General features: G+C 48.2%; 1 protein-coding gene across 1 annotated transcript in view; it reads left to right on the top strand.

Moving 5' to 3' along the window:
* POLR1B (RNA polymerase I subunit B) overlaps positions 1-20,812 on the top strand; it is a 330,217-nt gene that overhangs the window by 81,821 nt on the left and 227,584 nt on the right. The gene's annotated exons all lie outside the window — the stretch shown is intronic.

The following is a 20,812-nucleotide window of genomic DNA, read 5'->3' as shown; positions in this document are numbered from 1 at the left end:
GGGGAAGCGGGCCCGCTAAAGGCCCCAAAAGTCCCTTCTCGCCATCCTTTTCATGGTGGGTTACCCGCCATGAAAAGGCTGCAGGAAAGGGACATTGTAATCCCTACGACGGTGCCTGGCACGCACGCCCAACATGGTAGGGACTAGAAGCCCCTCCACCGCACCAGCGGGATTAAGGAGCTCCTCAGATGTGTGGCGGTCAGAATTTCTGCCCGCTGTTGTAATATGGCGGGCGGGAAACATGTCTCCGATGGCGGGAAGACAGCCATGGACAGCCTGACGGTGGCGGGATCCCCGCCATCATAATTGGGCCCGTAGTGTTTAAAGAGGTGCTCAGGTTAGGCTGAAGAGTTCAACCCTCAGAAAAAGTTAGCTGTATCTGGACTTCTGCCGTCCGGAATGGTCTGACGGGTTGGGCGGATGCTGATTGGCTGGCCTCAACATGGAAAATATGTTGTGGCAACCTTTACGGGATTTCTGGCAAAAAAATGTATAAAAGGCTACATAAAGGATGGGGAGAGGGTGATAGGAGGCCTAAAAAAGAGACCCTTTCTGGTGGCTAGAGCAGGCCACCAGGAGCAAAAGGGTATCAAATGTGTCTCAACAGCACACACCGGGGACTGAAAAACGACAAACTGGCGCAGTTCCACATGAGAAATGCCAAAGCTTCTATTGACAAGAGGTTATACACCAGTGAATAGCTTGGTACCTGCCGTGATAAATAGTTATAATACAATTCAATAAATATTTATAAGATGTGGATGTTTATTTCCAGAGCTTTGCTGATTTATGAGTAATTGCAGATTGCTCAATAATGTATAATGTAGGGGTGTCTAACTTAGAAGTGGTTTATTTTACATTGGCGTTGTAAGTGTAGCTCTAAGATTGTATGCAAATGTGCCCATCTCAGGAATGTGTGCAGTGTACTTTATCGAACCACAAAGTGCACCGGGCCTGGTAGAATGTCTTTTCAGTGGCAATTGTATATATGTCAACCTCTTGAATTAAAGGTGTGGGTCTTGTGAAGTCTTTAACAGGGTAATCTTGTTAAGGTGAATAGAGTATGTACTCTTTTATTGCTTCCAATCCACAAAACCCATAGGACACTGTCACAACGATTCAGTGATGACATCTCAATTGACATAATTGATAACATCACTGATGACATCAGTGACGTAACATGTGAGGTCATATGCAGAGCATGGCGTAGATGCAAATTTATAGTTGGCTACGTAAACTATAACTCATCAATTCAGTTTTTTTGTTTGTCTAAAAGTTAGTATGTATCTAATTTCAACATCTAACTATGGCTTCACTTTAACCTTTGTGTTTTTTCAGTGAACTTATGGGATTTAGTTTTTTGATCCTGTTCCAATTTGAGCATACACCCAACCCCCTCGTCCAACCTACAGCCAACGCCTCTGTTGCACACTCTTTGGCCGTGCCCAGTGGGGGTGTTGGCCACAGAATCTGTAACCAATCATGCCTGCCAGCCAACCCAGTCTGGGCATTGCCTTCGGGAGTACTGCGGTTCCTGCAGCCCACGTTTAAGTTGTTTTTATTTAAGCCTCTGGTCATACCCTCTACCCTACCCCTTCAGAGGCCCCCACAAGTGCCTGGGGGCAGGGGGGTCAAGGTGTCCCTACCTTATCCCCTTATGCCCTTTAAACGGTTTAAAGGACACTGCTTCAAAGTTGCAACCATCCAATCAGATCACTTGGTAACTTGGTAGGGATCAAAAAATTAATTCGCCCACTCGCTATGGCGAGCCAGATTTCATCGGGACAAGCTATTTTTAGGGCCTACTCTCCCTTTATGGCGAGCTGATAACAGGTGTTCTGCTTGATCACATTGCCTTTATATCTTGTTATCTTGTCACATTTGCTCATCTTTAAGAGCCCGAGGTCAAAAGTCAGTATGTCTTTCTACATTTTACTTTTCTTTCTGTGACTGAAATTAGAGGATTTTGTAAAGTGAACTGTGTGACAATAGCGTTGAAACCCGTACATTAACGTTGAGTAGACTTTTCAAGTTACTAGACCTTCAGGTCTAGTAACACTTTAATGATTTTTCGAGCCCTGCATGGTATACACACTGATGCCACGGTATTGAAATGGCCGACAGGAGAAAAAGCTCCATTGCCAATTGGTATCATGGCTGCCACAGCTCTTCTACGAGTGTACAAACGCAGATGTGACCTGGAAAATGCAGTTATGCAGGATTCAGTCTTGTCTTTTTTGGCTGCATCCTGTGCATTGGAGGCCGCGTCTATTCCGGAAGATTATGGACCTCGTGATTTTGGCATTCAGGCATGGCAGAAATAAAAGCCACATTCAGAGGTGAGTATTTTGCCTGCTATTGTTACAATTACCTGTACGACTTACCATGCAGAAGCCTGTTTTGTCAATACCGGTTTCGTGCCCACCACCACTCTGTTAACTCCTTCTGTGGTCTGGATTGCTGCTTGTGTCTTGCTTCTTGGGGAGTCCTGATGTTGAGTCATTTAGTCCTCTGCGCCACCACTCCAAAGTAACTCCTTGTGTAATCTGCAAATAAGAGAAGTAAAGGAACTTTCCAGCAGAGACAGTTGCTACTAATTTGGTAAGTTGCATTGTGTAAATGTAATATGGAGAAGGACGTACCGTATGGGCCTTCTGTTCATGAACATCTCCTCTTTTGGATTTTGAAAAGTCCCGAAAAACAGAAAGACACTTTATGGGATTTTGGTAAGGGCTTTTTCTCACAAGTTTTCTTTTTTTTTTAAATGTCTCATTTTGGATTTCTTGGAGACCCTTTAATTTGCGATTACAGCACTGCCCTATTTCTGGAAGCATTAAGGGATGCTTGGTATAAGGTCCTCCGTATATGGTTAATGAAAGGATTCCTATAAAGAGCAACACTTATGCTACTACACTTCCACAAATTCTTGTGAGATGGTATTTTGTTTTCTCTAGATATAATCTAATATATATGTTAATATGTATGATGTGTCTACACCCCAGCCTTAAGTGGAAAAAAGGAAAGTCTTTGTTAAGCTGTATTTTAGGTGAAGTGTTTGGGGTTATTCCTTAGACGTGGTGTCAGAAGTGCCCATTATTTATTTTCCTTTTTGTCCTTCTATTTTATTATATATACACATGCCATTGCTACTTGAGCAGGTACCAATATGAAAGACCCATGCTCATAAGAACCAGACTAGACAAGGAGGTTTTCTCTTTTTAATCCTCTTCCCCTGTCCCACGAGTACGGAAGCAGTTTGAGTCTTCTGTCAGAATCTGGACCGAGTCAGTGGTTAGGTGGTGTTGAGAACTAGTTTCTGAGATTGCATCTCACTCCCATGAGATTGAACAACCTGAGGAAGAGCAGAAAGAGCAGATCAGTCCCACATTCTTAAAATTAGAAGGTCCTATTTTTCAGTACTGCAGAACCAATCGTTCAGATGTACCTTGCTTTTTAACCCTTCCATGTCCACTCCATGCACGTCTTTAAACACTAATTTCTCCAATAGGTGGAACGAGTTTACACCAAATCACAAAGAGTACGCTTTCTGTGTAAAATTCTAACTTCATGCCAAATTTGGTATAATTTGTTCAGCAGTTTTTTTCTGCATTGTAGAGTTACGTTTTCTATGGGAATTAACAAAGGAAAGAAAATTTTTAGGACCTCTCCTTTTTTTCTTGGGCTCCGCTTGACAGACCAGCACAGAACTTTCCATTTAAGAAGTCGAGGTTGGGGGAGGAGCTTGGCGGGCATCCGTGATGGCCGCGTGAGCACAGCGCTCTTCGGACCCCCGCCACTCCCGGCATGATATCCTGAACGTATCCTGATTAATTACAAGGACTCTTGTAGAGGAACCTGGGCTGATCTTTATACTGCTTTTGGATTTCGAATTGGACCAGGGGCACCGAAGCTACGTCGACTCGAACTTTCGGGGCCCGCCCTGGTGGTGTGCCCGGGACTTGGTGAGGCTCTGTTGCCGTGTCTGAGTTGAACAACAGCGGCAGGGGGATTCGACTTGTGGGTCCCCCTCTTCACTTTCGGTTTCGATTTGACTCGGACTACATCTTCCAGCGGAGGTGTCTGGCCGGTGTTGTGATCAGCGGCGTGAGGTCGCAGTTGCACCTTTTGCCTGCTTTGTGTCCTCCAGGCCGGTTCACACCTCGATGTGCCCTCGCGGCTGACTTTTGGTTCCGGCACACTATCTTCCTGCGGCCATTTTTACCAGGTCGCGTGGGTCCCTCGGGGACGCGGTCTCCACTATGACTGGCAGAGGGGACCAAGAGAGGCGAAAGACCAAGACGCCCCTTCGCGGGGGCCAGGTCCAGTCTAATATCATGGACCGGTACACACAATCGAAGGGGTCCCCGTGAGCCGCCTTGCCTGGCCCAAGTGCAGCGGGGCACTCTTTGGAAGCTTCGGCGGAGCCGTCCCTGCAGGACATCATGGGCGCCATCTCTGGCATGAGAGAAACAATCGGCCAACAGTATGAAGCTCTGGCCCACAAAATCGATACTGTGGCTATTGACGTGAACTTGATCAGGGCCGACTTATCTAAAACCAATGAGAAGGTGAAATCGTTGGACCTCAAGTCATCTAGCCTCACGGCCGACGTCTCGGAAATACAGACGGAGATTGGCAACCTCAGAAAAGCGAATGATTTCATGACTCAGCGCTTGGAGGATTTTGAAAACAGAGCACGGCGTTGCAACGTGCGTGTGGTTGGTGTTCCGGAAAATCCTGACCCACATTCTGTTGACCTCCTGGTTGAGGACTTGATACAAAACTACCTTTCTCCATCTGGATTGAGCAAATTCTTTGCGGTGGAGCGTGCCCATCGCGTTCCGGGTGGCCAGGGCAAGCCGGGCGCCCCTCCAAGGCCCATTGTTGCAAAACTTTTTCACTATAGGGACCGAGACGCTATCCTGCAGGCCTGGCGAGTTAAGGGCCCGGTGGCCTTCGAAAATGCCACGGTGAACTTTTATCCTGATTTCTCACAGCTTGTGCAGAGACAGCGAATGGGCTTCCGTGGAGTCAAGAAGCGTCTTCGGGACTTGGGACTGCGATATGCCATGCTTTTTCCTACCAGGCTGCGAGTTGAGTACAATGAACTGACCCTTTTCTTTGATCGGCCTGATTCGGTAAATGACTGGCTGGACTCTTTGCCGGGCCGGCCTAATTTGACTGAGCCCACCGAGCACCCGGGTGGTGCCGAGGGTGGCGTAGAGAGCTGAACTTACTGTCTGAGCCCCTGTTTCCATGTAATGTGCTTCTTCCTTGGTTCTATACTTGAGCGCCTCTATTTTCTGTGTCTTCTCTTCTCTCTTTATCTCTGTCGGGGTGGCGGGTGGGACAGGGCCTTTTCCTCCTCCGGGGTCTTTTTGTAGAACGGGGGTTTCTGGGTGACAGGCACACTGCATGTTGGGGTGGCTTTTTTGCTTACTGCAGGGGTGCAGGGTGGGGGGTGATTTCTTGGATGTTGGGGGGTGGATTGGTGGGGTGTTTGAGGTTCGTGTTTTGTTTTTTCAAGGCGATTCTATCTTGATAATGGAATTTTCAGTGTCATGCTCATTGGGGGATGGTTCCTGCATCACTTTGTGGGAGGGGGGGTAGCGGGTTGAAGTTTATTTCGTGGAATGTCAATGGTCTAGGGGATCGTATAAAGCGGGGGGTGGTGTTGCGATGCCTGCGACGTTTGTCTCCCGATATTGTCTTTCTGCAGGAGACTCATCTAGTGGGTAATACTTGTCATGCAATGAATAGGTGGGGCTATCGTTTTGTTGCGCATTCAGGGTTTACTACGGGTTCCAGGGGGGTGGGCATCCTTGTCCGGACTTCCCTTCCCCTTGCGATAGATGATGTAATCCTCAATGATCGAGGGCGTTATGCCGTCCTCGTGGGACGATATGAGGGGCAAATCCTTTCTCTGTTCACCGTCTATGTGCCCCCCGGCTTACAGACCTCTACCTTCTCCGATTTGGGCCGAGTGCTGTTGGGACTCCCTGATGGTGCTCTTTTCATGGCTGGCGATTTTAACTCTGTTCTCTCCGGCCTGAATGATCGTTACCCCCCTAGGGACACTCCTTCGGCCCAATTGTGGCTGGGTGGCTTTTTGGATACTTTTGGTTTGGTGGACTGTTGGAGACTTATGCACCCCACTCAGCTTCAGTACACCTTTCATTCTGGGGCCCATGGGAGTTTGTCTAGACTGGATTACTTCCTCATGCCAGCTGCACAGTCAGCGGCTGTCCGGGAGATTAGACACCTTCCCCGGGGCATCTCGGACCATTCTCCGCTCTGGCTTTGTTTTGATGTGGGGGTGGAGGCGGCGGGCCGGGTGGCCCCTATCAACCCTTGGTACCTGACTTCCCCTGAGACCCGTGGTCTATTGATTAAGTCCCTGGACAACTACTTCCTAGATAACTAGGGATCTGTCTCCTCTGCGGTGTCCCTTTGGGAGGCTTTTAAGACAGTGATCCGTGGGCAGGCCCTGTCTCTCATTGCTGAAACTAAAAAGGCGAGGAATCGGGAGGGGGTGGAACTTGAAATGGAAATCCTTGAGCTGGAGGCTGACCTGGAATCGAGTGTTACTCATGACAAACTCCATGCCCTGGGTCTGAAGCAATTTGCCTATAGGTCTCTGGTCACAGATGCGGCTAAAATGATGTTTCGTGAGCAGCAGGGTCGTCTGTATGATGTTGGGGACAAAGCGGGTAAATTGCTTGCCTGGTTGGATAAGAAGGAGAGGGCGAATCGAGTAGTGCCTGTGATTCAGACTTTGAATGGTGTGAATGTGACTGACCCAGTTGAAATAGTGGACTGTTTTGCTGACTATTTTCGTGCGGTTTACTCCCCAGTGTCGGAACGGGATGCAGACGACTCTCGCCTCTTGTTGCGCGACATAGCTTTGCCCTGCCTCTGACTTGGAGCGGGTCTCTATGGAGGCCCCGCTCTCTACGGACGGAATAGCGACTGCAATTCGCTCTCTCCGTTCAGGCAAGGCTTTGGGCCCGAACGGTTTGCCAATCGAGTTATATAAACTGTGTCCTGATAAGATTGCGCCCTATCTTCGGACAATGTTTTCGGAGTCCCGTGCGCGGGGCACTCTCCCTTATGACCAACGCCTGGCTAAAAAAAAAATAAAAAAATAAGAAGTCGAGGTTGATGGTGTATTTTTATTTTGTATTATTTTTTTTCTTTTTGGTTTTCATTTCAAGTCAAAAAGATCTTTATTTCGGCCATTAAGACCATAAAAGCACGTATATAAATACAGCACAGTTCATTCATCTAATTCTCCTATCAAGACCCTTATAACTCTGGTAAAAACTGCTAAAAAAATGTGCATGTGCATTAAAATATAATTTCATAAAATTCTAATAAAAATAGAAGTTCAGGAGATATAAAAGGGTACAAGATACAAGCTTGCACGATTAAAACATTACAAAGTATCAGTTTAAAATAAAGAAAAAAGGGACCTTGCCCAATTATAAGATAAAACAACCTAGTCAGGCAGGACCCAACCTTAGAAGCGCGCGGCGTGCACACCACATGGAAAATAAGAAACGTGAGACTGAATACGCAATGGGCATGCAAGTGTCTAATTTCAATTTCCTAAATGCTTGAATGTAGTGCTTGGTTCCGAAGTTTCTGCATAGCTGTAGAGCCATTGATGCCTCGCTTTTTTATACCCTTGACAAAAGAATAATACATTGTACTCCATCTCAACTGCATTATTACATGCTGGACATCCCAAGGTGGGATTTCATGCAGTCATCAAATATCGCCAACATTTTTCTGAAACCAAAAACACTCTTCCTGCGGAAACTGACTTAACTATAAGTACATAGTGGCAGCTGCCACTGAGTAATATATATCTTGCTTAAACAGGCTTTTAACCAGCCCTCTTCATCCATTGGCATGTTGTTGTGACAGCCAAATGTTTCTTCCCCCCCACTACAGCATATGGCAGTGGATCAGCCCAATTTAGTCATTAGCTAATGTCACTGTGAGTAACAGCGTTCTGCTCTTTCACTAGGGGAACATCCGCACACAAAGTGGTTCCCTGCAGAGCCAAGCACCGGTATGCCAATGTATGGGATCTGAGACCCCAAAAATGTTTTGTTTTTTTCTTATATTGGCGAGGGACTGGTAGCTCCCCAACTCTGAAAGATTTACAAAACCAATTACAAAACAAAAAAGTGTTGACACCAAAAGGCTGGCAGTTAATGCTGAAACTATTGGCTTTGCCAGTGCTTGTTTTCAGAACCTTGATGCTGTTAGGATGGAGTTTTCTTATTGTGGTGGCTCCAAAGGGTGGGGTGTGCCAGATTGCGACCTTCTACAAAACTCAGTTGGTGATGAGTGGATGCTGTTTTTCTTTAGTTACAGCGTGACTGCCTCAGGGAGAGGTAGAGTATGTGTGTTGTGTATTTTTTGTTTTTTCCAGTGTGCTTCCTGTCACTTTTTTAACAACCATACTTTTTGTGTTCATCTTTGTGGATTTGAAGAATTATTGGAGGGATTTGTTTCCTCTTGTGTTTGTAGAAACTCCCAGTCTTAGTTAATTTTCCCTTTTCATGAAAATAGCTGCACACCGAACAAGCTAATTGGAAGAGTGCAGTAATTGCTGCTAAGTCCAGCCTACATACAGTGCTAATACCAAGTCCACTAACTCTTCCAACATGGTCACTTTTTGTTGCCTGGAAAAAGAATGCATAATTTTTTTAAAACATTTTTTATGGTCCCCCTTCTATACAGTGTCCCCATGGAAAAAATATACTAGAAAGTTTTTGAAATTTATTTAAAAATAAAAGGTGGGAGGCGTGGCAAAGTAAGAAGGCTGAGCAGATGTGAACGGCTTCAGCTCCGGACCCCTGCGACTGCCACAAACCATTTTACCCACTTGTAGAGAGCAGCGAAGCGAATGTCCGTACTCCGCAACGTCCCGTGCTGAGCGGGAGCCACTCATCCTACCTTGTAACTGGTCGCCAGACTTGATCTTGGACCATGAGTTGGGCGAGACGGAGAGCTGAGGCTGCTCTCAAGATGGCGTAGAGACGCACGCTGGACAGCCCTACAGGCCTATTGAGCCGGACATCGGGTCTAGGGCAGGACTGGGGCTAAACACAGACGGCGCCTAATATCCCCCGACTTCGCTGCACTGTGGGAAGGCACCGACGGCACTTACCGCATCCCGCTCATTCCAGATCTGCCCAGATTGAGTTGTTTGCCCCGGCGGAGCCGTGAAACGCAGCTGTGACGTAATGAAGGCCCGATGCAGCACTGAGTGCACCGCGAGCGGGTGGCAGCAGTGACTGACACTCTGCCTGCACCCGCATGAAAACTCTCCAGTCGGGTCAGTCTTTTCTCCTTTTACAGATTGCTGCGCAGAGAAGGCCCAGGGGGAGTGTACATCCAAAGGCTCTGCCTGACCCAAAGATGGTGCCCGAGTAGATGAATGAACCTAATGAAGTCTCCTGATCGAGGCTGTGGGTGCCGGGTGGAGAGCGGTGAGCGAAGCATCTTCCCCCTATATAGCTTGGCCTGTTAGGAGGTGAATTGCCTTGGAGTTCCTTCCTTCTTGCTGTAATTCGCCATGCGGTGCCTGACTTCAACATGGCTACCACACAGCAGAGGCCTGATTTCACCACAGGGAGACCTACACGTGCAGGGCTTGCTTTCCTGATCTCTTTTCCTAGAGAGGTTTCTCGGCACCTGCTCCCACGCTGTGCTTGGCATTGCCCCTATGCCAACTAAGAAGGCAACACACAGTCTCCCGCTATTTTGCTGCACCGGAAAAAGGCACCTCACCCTCGGAGCCTGACCAAGCGAAGAACGTGGCACTCACCTGGGAGGAGCTGATGGCCACCCCCCGAGATTTCAAAGCCGAACTGTGCCTAGAAATTAAACAAGACCTCCGGACCTCCATGTACCAACTCAAGGTTGATCTCAATTAAAAAATGTCGACTCTTCGACAAGATGTGGATGCTGTAGTCACCAGAGTGTTGAAAGTGGAGGAACAGACACAGGAACTAGATACCTGCTCCACCAAACTGCAGGAATCCCAGCAAGCCCTCCATGTCCAGCTCCAGCATGCAATCTTGAAAGCAGAGGATTTGTAGAACAGATCCCGAAGGTAGAATATATGTATCCGGGACCTGGAAGAAGGTGCGGAGGGACCAGACTTGGAGGCGTTCGTAGTGGGCCTCTTTGAGGAACTTCTAGCCCCTCACCAATTGAAGCTCAAAATAGAACTGGTCCATCGTGTGGGTAACCCATAGTCTGGGGACCGCAGAAGAACGCAGGACATCTTGGTCAAGATGTACTCTCCTAAAGCAAAGGAGGCCATCCTGAGTGCAGCGAGGAAGAAGGAGACATCCTTCCAAGGCTACAAATGCGCCCTGTTCCAAGACCTAGCGCCCTCCACCCTAGCGCGTCGACAGCTGCTGAGGCCCGTTACCACCAAGCTACGAGCCGAAAACATACGTTATCGCTGGACCTTTCCTTTTGTGCTTGCTTTTGAATACAAAAACAAGGCACACCATGTGACCAATCTAACTACAGGTCTTCGTATCTTGGGCCTCCCACTTCCAGAAGACGAAAACGCAGCTGGCTCCTCAACAGACACGGAACAACCTCCAAGAGGCTCCCGGCCCTGGCACACGGTCATGAAATCTCGATAGTCAGTCAGTCAGTCAAAGCACGCTTTATTCGATTTTTAAAAAAACCATAAAAAGCACATACAATACATATGCATTAAAATCACATTTCATAATTAATACAAAAACAAGGCAAGCCCAAATTTGACTAAACTACATCGTGTCTAACACTATTTTTTAAAGATACCTTATTTACAATAAAAAGTTCAGTGGTGCTCGTTTGTTTCTCATACGAAAAGCTGGCGACACTAAAAGTAATGTAAATATTGCCCAACATCTGGAGGTAAATTAAAGCAGGTCTAACTTGAATGAAGCCCGCCTCCCTCAGCACAGGTAACAGATGTTTTGTGGGTTTTATACTGCTGCTAGGAAAAAACATCGTAAAATGCATGGTATCTTGCTCAGAGAAATTATCACAATCACAGGGGGGGGCATCTTTCGAATGGTTCCATGATGGATAGCAACCTAAAGAAAATTGAATCAAATTAAACCTGAATCTCGCTAATAAAAATCTATGAAGGGGTCTTGTAACAAAATTCAGGTATGGTTCCAGGGTTGTGGTAGTGATTAACATAGAGTGTGCTCTTATAGATGGTTTCATTATTTCCCTCCCCTCTCTATTAAGGCGGACCCTGTCTGTAAAATGGACTTTAATCCACTTTACGTCCTCTCTCTTAATATTACGAGGAGATAGAAAAAGTTCCGATCTACCTAAGACTGAAAATGTATTTTTTAAATACTTCAACCAAGGTATTTTCATGGCATGGTCCAAAGACACGACGTCCTCCAGAATAAGATGGTTCAAGGTTAATTCTGGATTCAGCCATGTCCTTGCCCAAAGTAAGAGAGGTGCCAGATTCAGCTTATCTATAATATAACCCAGACCTACTTCCTCGTGAATGGAAAACGTAGGAGTCGATTTTGGAACTGAGAGCAATAGTCTAATTAACCTATTTTCTACCCTTTGGATTTTATCTTGAGTAACATAGCCCCACAGGGCGGCCCCATAAGTGGCAATAGGAATACACTTGATGTTATAAACCTTCAAAAGTGCTTCCATTGGCCTGGCCCCCAGCCTTTTGGTGAAACCCAACAGGGCAGTTGTTGAACGGGCCAAGGCTAAACTCTTCACCTTTAATTGTGGGGCCCAAGACCCCCTTTCATCGAAAAGGACCCCCAGATAGGGGAAGACCGGAACCCTGGAAACCACCTCACCCTTGCATATAAAAGTTTTGGATCTCAAATTTCCTCTCTGCTTGCCCACTATCATAGAATGGGATTTTTTCGCGTTTACCTTTAGGTCAAGTTTTTCCATGAAGGAGCCAAAACAATCCAATAGTGTCTGTAGACCGATGCCCGTACGGGCAATCAGTACCGCGTCATCCGCATATAGGAGGGCTGGGATCTGCTGCCCTCCCACACGCGGCACATCTGCCCCCCCCTCCTCAAGATGTTTTTCCAGCCCATTTATATAAATGGTGAAAAGGAGGGGGGCCAGGATACACCCTTGGCGGACCCCTTTCTCTGACCTAAAAGTGCCCGTGCACCTCCCCTCATTTGTAACCCTTACTTTGGCAAATAACTCCTGGTGTAAGGAGGCTATAAAAGCAACCAGGGAAGAGTCTATCCCCATCTCAAGAAGGATTGACCACAGTTTGGACCTGTTTACCAAATCGAAGGCCGAGGAGAGGTCCATAAAGGCCAAATAAAGGGACCCCTCCCCGGCCACCACATATTTGGCAATTAAAAGGTGCAGATTCAAACATTGGTCCAGGGTGCCTCTCGATAGTCTAAAAGGTGACTGTACTTGGAGAGACGCTTTCTATCGACACTCCGACTCTCATGGCCTCCAGTCTAAGAGACCTCCCGTTGAGCCGTGACTCACCGCAACCTTGATGACGCGGGGGTGTACAAGCCCTTCTGACTGGATACAAGGACACCGCAACCGCTCATCAACGACACTGAGTTTTTTTCTTCTTCTTCTTGAACTGTTATCTAGATTCCCAACGCACGGCAGTCAGGGGCGGGGGGGGGGGCCTTGTCCGTACCACCCAGAATTCTTCTATCTTTTTGGGAAGAATTTCAAGCCGAAAGCCTGTTGGCCCCTGAGGCGTAGGAATGCTGGGTGGGGGCACTGCGAAGCGTGTGGTTTTCAGGAATGGGAGCTTTGTCATGATGGGGACAGCAGCCTCAGCACTCGAAGGGGGGGTCATGATCCACAAGGGGAGGGAGGGAGGTACACCCTGCCAATGGTCTCCATAGCGTCCTGGAACGTCAAGGGCCTAAACTCACCCCAGAATCACCAGAGAATTTGGAAATATCTCACGGACCGCCGATTTGAGGTGGTAGCGCTCCAAGAAACTCACCTCAAAAAGTCAGAGGACACTCGGCTACGCCACAAATCGTATCCCTTAATTTAGAAGTCATCCGCTGGCCCCGGCACAATAGAGTGGCCCTGCTTTTCCATAGCGCATAGTTCCAACCTTAAGCCACCAAGACAGACCGGGAGGGGAGAATCATAATGGTCAGGGGTAGACTACGGGGCACCCTATGCACATTTATCTCTCTCTTTGCACCCAACTCGGGCCAGGCGACATTCCTATCTAACGCTATGGACTTGATAAGTGGCTTTGCGGAGGGCCCAGTGATCCTACTGGGAGACTTCAATCTAACACGGCATGACACCCTGGACAGTTAACACTCACACAGGGCAACTACCAACAGTTTTTTCAAAGGAGTCAAACTGAAAATACTCACACTGGGCCTATGCAATGCTTGGCAGACGTTGCACCTTACCACTAAAGACTACACGTACTTCTCGCACGTCCACCAGTCGTATTCTAGGATCAACTATACTATCATTAGTCTGGCACTAGTGGGACCCCTGCAGGAAGTGCGGATATTGCCGAATTCTGTCTCCGATCACAGCCTAGTAACTATCAGTCTGACCTGGGGTAGGCCTAAGTCTGGCACATTGAGGTGGTACTTCCCGACAGCGATTAAGCTCCATGACCGGACCTGCCTTCCACTCGACTGCTGACTCGAAGTAGGAATTGTGATGTCAGAACTCAACTGTAATAAGCCATTACAGTTGAGTTATGACGTTATTTCTTTGAGCCATGACTGGGTGCGTCACAGTCACAGATTATATAAGGGATAAAGTCCACTCTGCCACACAAGCATATTGCAGGTCACTGAGGAGTTCCATAAACAGAGGAACAAGACCGAAGGCCGAGTTCCTTTATAAGGTTATAGAACTCAAAGATGACTTGCAATATGCTTCTGTAGTAGGGGATCTCTGTGTATAGTCATAATCTAGTGAATAGTCCCGCTCATGTGTGGGGACCCCGGAGCAATCAAAAATAATCTCTGAAGCTGTCTTCTTTGCAGTACTGCATAGACACAAGAGATAATTAAAGACAGATAATGAAGCCTATACATGCAAGGCTACGCTGTCCAGTACTTCAACTAGAAATGCAAAGGATATTCCACCATTATCACATTTAAACCTGTCTGCCATGTTACACCATGGAAAACGCTTCCCCCCCCCTTCACCAAATCCTTGGAATGATTGAGAGGAAGGAGAGGACAGACAACCCCCCATAGGCTGCCATTATATGGCTTAAAAAGGGATACTGTGCCTTTAAGGAAACTTTCCAGAACTCTCCTGGTATCCCAGAATGCACAGCAACTCCCTCCACTTTCAGTTCTTTTTTCCGGCTCCTGCTAGCAGGACCCTGGAGCATTGAGCTCTCCCTTTTTGGGTGTTGTTCTAATCTTTTTGCACTTTTAAAAGTGTTCAGAGTGCTTTTACTCGACGTCCTTTGGCCCTTTCTGCTCATGCTGGTGTTTTTAGGTTTTGACTAGCGATGCATGCGTACGAAGTACGCATGCGCTAGCAAAATCTAATGATATCCTCTAATCCTCTATGTGGGGTCGGGTATCTGCCCCCTCCTCCCATTGGCTAGCTCCATAAATGGAGGCTAGCCATTGGGAGCCGGATCTGTCCGTCAAAGGCCGGACCAGATTCGGGGGCGTTCCCGAGAATTTTTCCCTTTCTGCTCACGTCATGTAGACGTGTTCACTCGGTGGGCGGGGCGTTTTTTCGGGCTCGTCGAGGTTTGTTTAGGCCGGCCGAGGAAGTCCAGGTGAGTCTTCCCTTTCCTGTCCCCCCTCCCGCTGTTGGTTCGTTTCCCGCCCCCCGTCAGTGTGTGGCCGTTCCCGCCCCCCTCCCGCTCTCCCGTCAGTGTTTGGCCGTTCCCGCCCCCCTCCCGCTCTCCCGTGGCCGTTCCCGCCCCCCTCCCGCTCTCCCGTCACTGTGTGGCCGTTCCCGCTCTCCCGTGGCCGTTCCCGCCCCCTCCCGCTCTCCCGTCACTGTGTGGCCGTTCCCGCTCTCCCGTGGCCGTTCCCGCCCCCCTCCCGCTCTCCCGTCACTGTGTGGCCGTTCCCGCTCTCCCGTGGCCGTTCCCGCCCCCCTCCCGCTCTCCCGTCACTGTGTGGCCGTTCCCGCTCTCCCGTGGCCGTTCCCGCCCCCCTCCCGCTCTCCCGTGGCCGTTCCCGCCCCCTCCCGCTCTACCGCACACAGTCAGATCTGTGTGCGGTCATAGCGCCTCGGTGCCGCGAGCAAGTCAAATCCGTGTGCGGTCATAGCGCCGCGGTACTGTAAGCATGTCAGATCTGGTTGCTGTCATAGCGCCGCGGTACCAGGCGGGGAGATGTGTTGGGTTAATACAAGATCACAGGCTGCTAGAGGCAGATCGTAACCCAAGATCACACTGAGTGCAGTTAAAATAGAAATGAATACACACAGTGGAAGTCACAGACACCAAGATCACACACACACTCACACAGCCAGGCGAAGATCACAGCCCAAGATCACACAGCGAGGCCGTTGCACAGAAACGAGTGTACAGAATGGGAATCACAGACACAAAGATAACACACAGCCAGACTCAGATCAAAGCCCAAGATGAGACAGAGTGGCAGCTGAATAGAAATGAGTGTACACAGTGGGAGTCACAGACACGCAAGATCGCAACCTGCCAGACCAAGCTCAAATGTAGTGTGTTAGCTGCACAGACACTAAGGCCACCCTCTGTGTCATCTTCACTGATGAATACTGTAAGCTGCAGAGAGCTCATACCAGAGTCCCGGCTGCACAGATTCCAAGAGACAGAGGTATAAAGACCAAGATCACACAGTGTTAGAGCAAAACTGACGAACATCACACATGGCGTCAGCTCCATAGAAAACACAATGACACTCAGACTGAGGGTCGCAAACGCCTAGATCACACTGTGTTAGAGCAAACTGACGAATACCACACATGGCGTCAGCTACATAGAAAACACAAGGACGCTCAGACAGAGGGTCACAAACGCCTAGATCGGCCACTGCCAGACGAAGACCACGCACAGATACCAAGATCACACATACTGTCAACAGGATAGGATCATAGCGTCAGCGGCACAGAACTGAAGGTCAGGCACAGTATCACGCGCATAGATAACACGAACAAACACCAAGATCACACAGTGACAGAGCACCCTGTTAAAGATTAGACATGGTGGCGGATTCACAGACACCAGACCAGGATCAAACTTGGTGTCAGAGTCTCATATAGGATCTGCGGCACCGCTGAGTAAAACTCGGCTCACCCTGGGGCATTGCTGGAAGAGACCGAAGCAGGGCATGTTCTCTTAGCCTGTGCTGGGGAGAGGTCCCATGTTCATCCAAGATCATACACTGTCAGACGAAGATCACACAGAGTGTGATCCACAATCAATTGTGCTGCAACAACCTTCAGAGTGGGGGAGGGAGCTAGAGGGCGCTGCCGTTACTGTTAGCGAGTGTGAAAAATCTGTTTTACACAAAGAACAAGTGAAGCAAATCAGCGCGGTGAGAGCGGCGTGTGTCCCAGGGTGCATTTTAGCGCAGTCTGTCCTGAATATACAAGTGCGGGAGATTACCTGTCATGTACAAAGGCGAGAAACCATAACGTCTGGAAATCGGGGCTCAGCATATATTTTCCTTTGCTCCTCACGCAACTAAAGTGCCTTGATGTGTTGTGTTCTTATCACATGCTTTGTTTGTTTCCCTCAAAATCAGAATTACAAAAATGCCTTATTTGTACTTTCATTGCTGCTGCTATATTTTGAAATATGTATAGATTTCACTTTACATTTATAAATGTTGTTGCATGGTAGAAAACATTACCACCTACATCCTTTCCCTTTTCACCCCCTGTTCACTTGGTTCAAATTACAAAAGTACATGCAACATGATACAGTCAAAATGTAAAGGCACTTTTATTGCTCATTCTCGTCCTGCTAGGTTATTTTGGGGGGTGTCGCAGCACCCGTGCACCCCTACTTCCAGGACTCATGGGTACAGTGCAATAAACACATGCATCTTCACAACACCTGCATAGATAGCAAAATCAAAGTGTCAATGTCACATACGTAACACACACTACGAGTGGACCCGTTAATGTCCGATCCCGGTGCAAACTCCTTTTTGCACCGGGATCTGTGTGATGACGAGCACGCCCTTGCAGTTTTCCCTGTATAGGTTCCAGCATTTATAGGGGGAAAAGGACTGATAGTATGAGAATCGTTACTTCTTCCCAGTTATTTTCCCTTCAGTGGTTGGTGATGAGGCTTCACTTAGTCCTTTTGTTGGTCTGCGGATACGACATAACGTGCAGCTTGTGATATTTATTGCATATATTTCTATTTTTTTCTTTAGGAAGTGTGTTGTTGGTATGCCTTAGACTGTCATAAAAACACAGCGTTGTTCACTATTTGCCTTTGCACCCGAATTTAAAGTAAAGTAAAGTCCACATTTGTAAAGCGCACAATCACCCGTAAGGGTCTCTAGGCGCTGGGGGCCGTCGGGAAGATTAAGCGAGCTATTGCCCAGAGTCACATGGTGCTGGGCTAACCTGCCGCCGGAGCCGGGGATCGAACCGTGGTCCCCAGATTCCAGCGTCAGTCGCCCTGGCCGCGGCGCCACACCTCTGTACTTTATTGTCACAGAAGCTCATTGTTGAATTTATGGCTTTCTTGCACACTGTAGAAACGTTTGCGATCATGGACTGTCTTAAAAATCAACCAAGATAGTAGCCTGTTATGTTCCACTGCTATTGCTGACTTATTTGGTTATCAGCAGTGTTTGAGAACATGCATAGTTTGTGTCTTTTAGTGGCAGCGTCTATCTTATCCTGCCATTTTTACTTGGGAGCATCATCTTAGTTGCCTCCTGATATGAGGGACAGATACAACAAAAACAGCTTAATTGGCCATCTATTAATAGTCAGACATGATCTATTAAGAAGCCCAATCATTAATAACTAGCTAGAACGATTGCATTTGTCAATGCTTGTTTACCCTAAACCTAAGGTGACCCATTTCATTAACTCAAATTGATTGAACTTGCTTTTTAGGTTTTGACTAGCGATGCATGCGTACGAAGTACGCATGCGCTAGCAAAATCTAATGATATCCTCTAATCCTCTATGTGGGGTCGGGTATCTGCCCCCTCCTCCCATTGGCTAGCTCCATAAATGGAGGCTAGCCATTGGGAGCCGGATCTGTCCGTCAAAGGCCGGACCAGATTCGGGGGCGTTCCCGAGAATTTTTCCCTTTCTGCTCACGTCATGTAGACGTGTTCACTCGGTGGGCGGGGCGTTTTTTCGGGCTCGTCGAGGTTTGTTTAGGCCGGCCGAGGAAGTCCAGGTGAGTCTTCCCTTTCCTGTCCCCCCTCCCGCTGTTGGTTCGTTTCCCGCCCCCCGTCAGTGTGTGGCCGTTCCCGCCCCCCTCCCGCTCTCCCGTCAGTGTTTGGCCGTTCCCGCCCCCCTCCCGCTCTCCCGTGGCCGTTCCCGCCCCCCTCCCGCTCTCCCGTCACTGTGTGGCCGTTCCCGCTCTCCCGTGGCCGTTCCCGCCCCCCTCCCGCTCTCCCGTCAGTGTGTGGCCGTTCCCGCTCTCCCGTGGCCGTTCCCGCCCCCTCCCGCTCTCCCGTCAGTGTGTGGCCGTTCCCGCTCTCCTGTGGCCGTTCCCGCCCCCCTCCCGCTCTCCCGTCAGTGTGTGGCCGTGTGTGGCCGTGGTTTTGGCTCACACTACTCGTGCTGCACAGCAGTTTCACAAATAGGCCGCCTCTGTGATACCTGTACTCATGACCCCTGGTTCGAAGCCCACACCTCCCCCTAGTTCATGTACATCTCAGAGATATTTAAATACCTGCCACCAGCACTATCATCTTCTTTATCTTTTCTACATTTAAAACTTTACATCTCCCATCACGTGATTTCTGGTGCATATTACACCATCTTGGAGTATTAATTTTGGACAACATGCAATCTACTTTTATGTTCCTGCCAAGGTAGCTCCGTAGAAAAAACACAACCGTCAAAGCGTGGCTAGAGAAATTGCTTATACAATGGTAAATACCCAAGTTTAGGAAAAACAAAATAAAAGACGTTTCCTTAACTGATATTCAGCGCAAGATGCAAAATAATGGCATTTAGACAGGGCAACCTTTTGTACCATGGGGTAACAAATATATTACAAGGAAAGGAATATGACAGACTAACCTCTCTAGTTTTATTGTATTGGCCCCTCCTCCTCCTTTAGCTCTCCCCTATCCCACCATCCCTCCATCTGCAGTCCGCTAGCAGATTCATAATGAATATTCAAACGTTTGATGGGTTCAATCAAGAGCGTGATGACAATCTAAATGAAGCGCATCTTGGCATATAGAAATTAGGGCATTCCCGAGCACTATTATTCCATGTAAAAATAGTTTACACAGCCCGGGAGACCCATTTGAAGGGGGCAGGTGAGGTTGATAAGGGTCAGTCAATGTCATCAAAAAAGAACTTCACCGTTCCATGTAAAGAGGAAGAGTGGCTCAATTTTTCCTTATAAAACTGCTTCCGTAACATAAAGGAAAGACATTGCAAACTTTTTTTTACAAATTAAAGGAAACCCTGTGTAATTGGATTTAAATGTGGCTTCGTCTTATGTCTAGTGCCTGACAGCGCAAGGGTGACATGTTATAGTGAACCAGAACAATGTTATAGGCAAACTGTGATTATTTAGGATATTTAGACTCTTGTGCTGCTCTTACAATGATAGTATACATTACGGGGAAGACCATCTCAAGTAATTCTGAAGAACGCTAACTATGCTTGATTGATCGGATAATGAGATTACAAGAACTGACAGGCTTTGATTATTAAAATAATGAGCTTGTAAAGATGTCAGCCTGGAAGCTCTGACACAGATCCAGAGGGGAAGTTAATAAGAAGCCGCTTACCCTCGGTCACAAAATGCTCCTTTTGTAACCGAGAATCGTGTGCACATTGAACAAGGTTTACAAAAACAAATTTGACAATCAAGGATCCAAACAAACAAGGTTTTGCAACAAATCCCTCTGTCAATGTGCCTGTGTCATTGCTGCTCAACTAATTAGAGCCCCAGGTTATCCCAGGTATTAATCCAGCGTTTTCCAAGGGAACTTTTAATTCATAGCTGGATGCGTTTCCTTTCTTTCAGTGAAGTTTGCTATTTTAGAATATTCACACAGTTTGCATTTGAATTACCCGGAGGTGTCCTGGCGCTGATTATTATTCCTCTGTGTGCCCCTGTTGCCTGCTTGTGCCCCTGTTGACTGCTTGTGCCTCCGTGTGCCCCTGTTGCCTGCTTGTGCCTCCGTGTGCCCCTGTTGCCTGCTTGTGCCTCCGTGTGCCCCTGTTGCCTGCTTGTGCCTCCGTGTGCCCCTGTTGCCTGCTTGTGCCTCCGTGTGCCCCTGTTGCCTGCTTGTGCCTCCGTGTGCCCCTGTTGCCTGCTTGTGCCTGTTTTCGTGCCCCTGTCGCCTGCTTGTGCCTCCGTGTGCCCCTGTTGCCTGCTTGTGCCTCCGTGTGCCCCATTTGCCTGCTTGTGCCTCCGTGTGCCCCTGTTGCCTGCTTGTGCCTCCGTTTTCGTGCCCCTGTTGCCTGCTTGTGCCTCCGTGTGCCCCTGTTGCCTGCTTGTGCCTCCGTGTGCCCCTGTTGCCTGCTTGTGCTGTGTGGGTGTCTGTGGAAGGCTCTGTGTGGGTGTGTGGAGGGTTCTGTGTGGCTGTGTGTGTGGGGAGCTTTGTGTGGCTGTGTGTGTGGGGGG

The sequence above is a fragment of the Lissotriton helveticus genome, chromosome 6 (assembly GCF_964261635.1).
Source record: "Lissotriton helveticus chromosome 6, aLisHel1.1, whole genome shotgun sequence".
Taxonomy (NCBI): Eukaryota; Metazoa; Chordata; class Amphibia; order Caudata; family Salamandridae; genus Lissotriton; species Lissotriton helveticus.
This window is presented reverse-complemented; position numbering and strand designations above follow the sequence as displayed.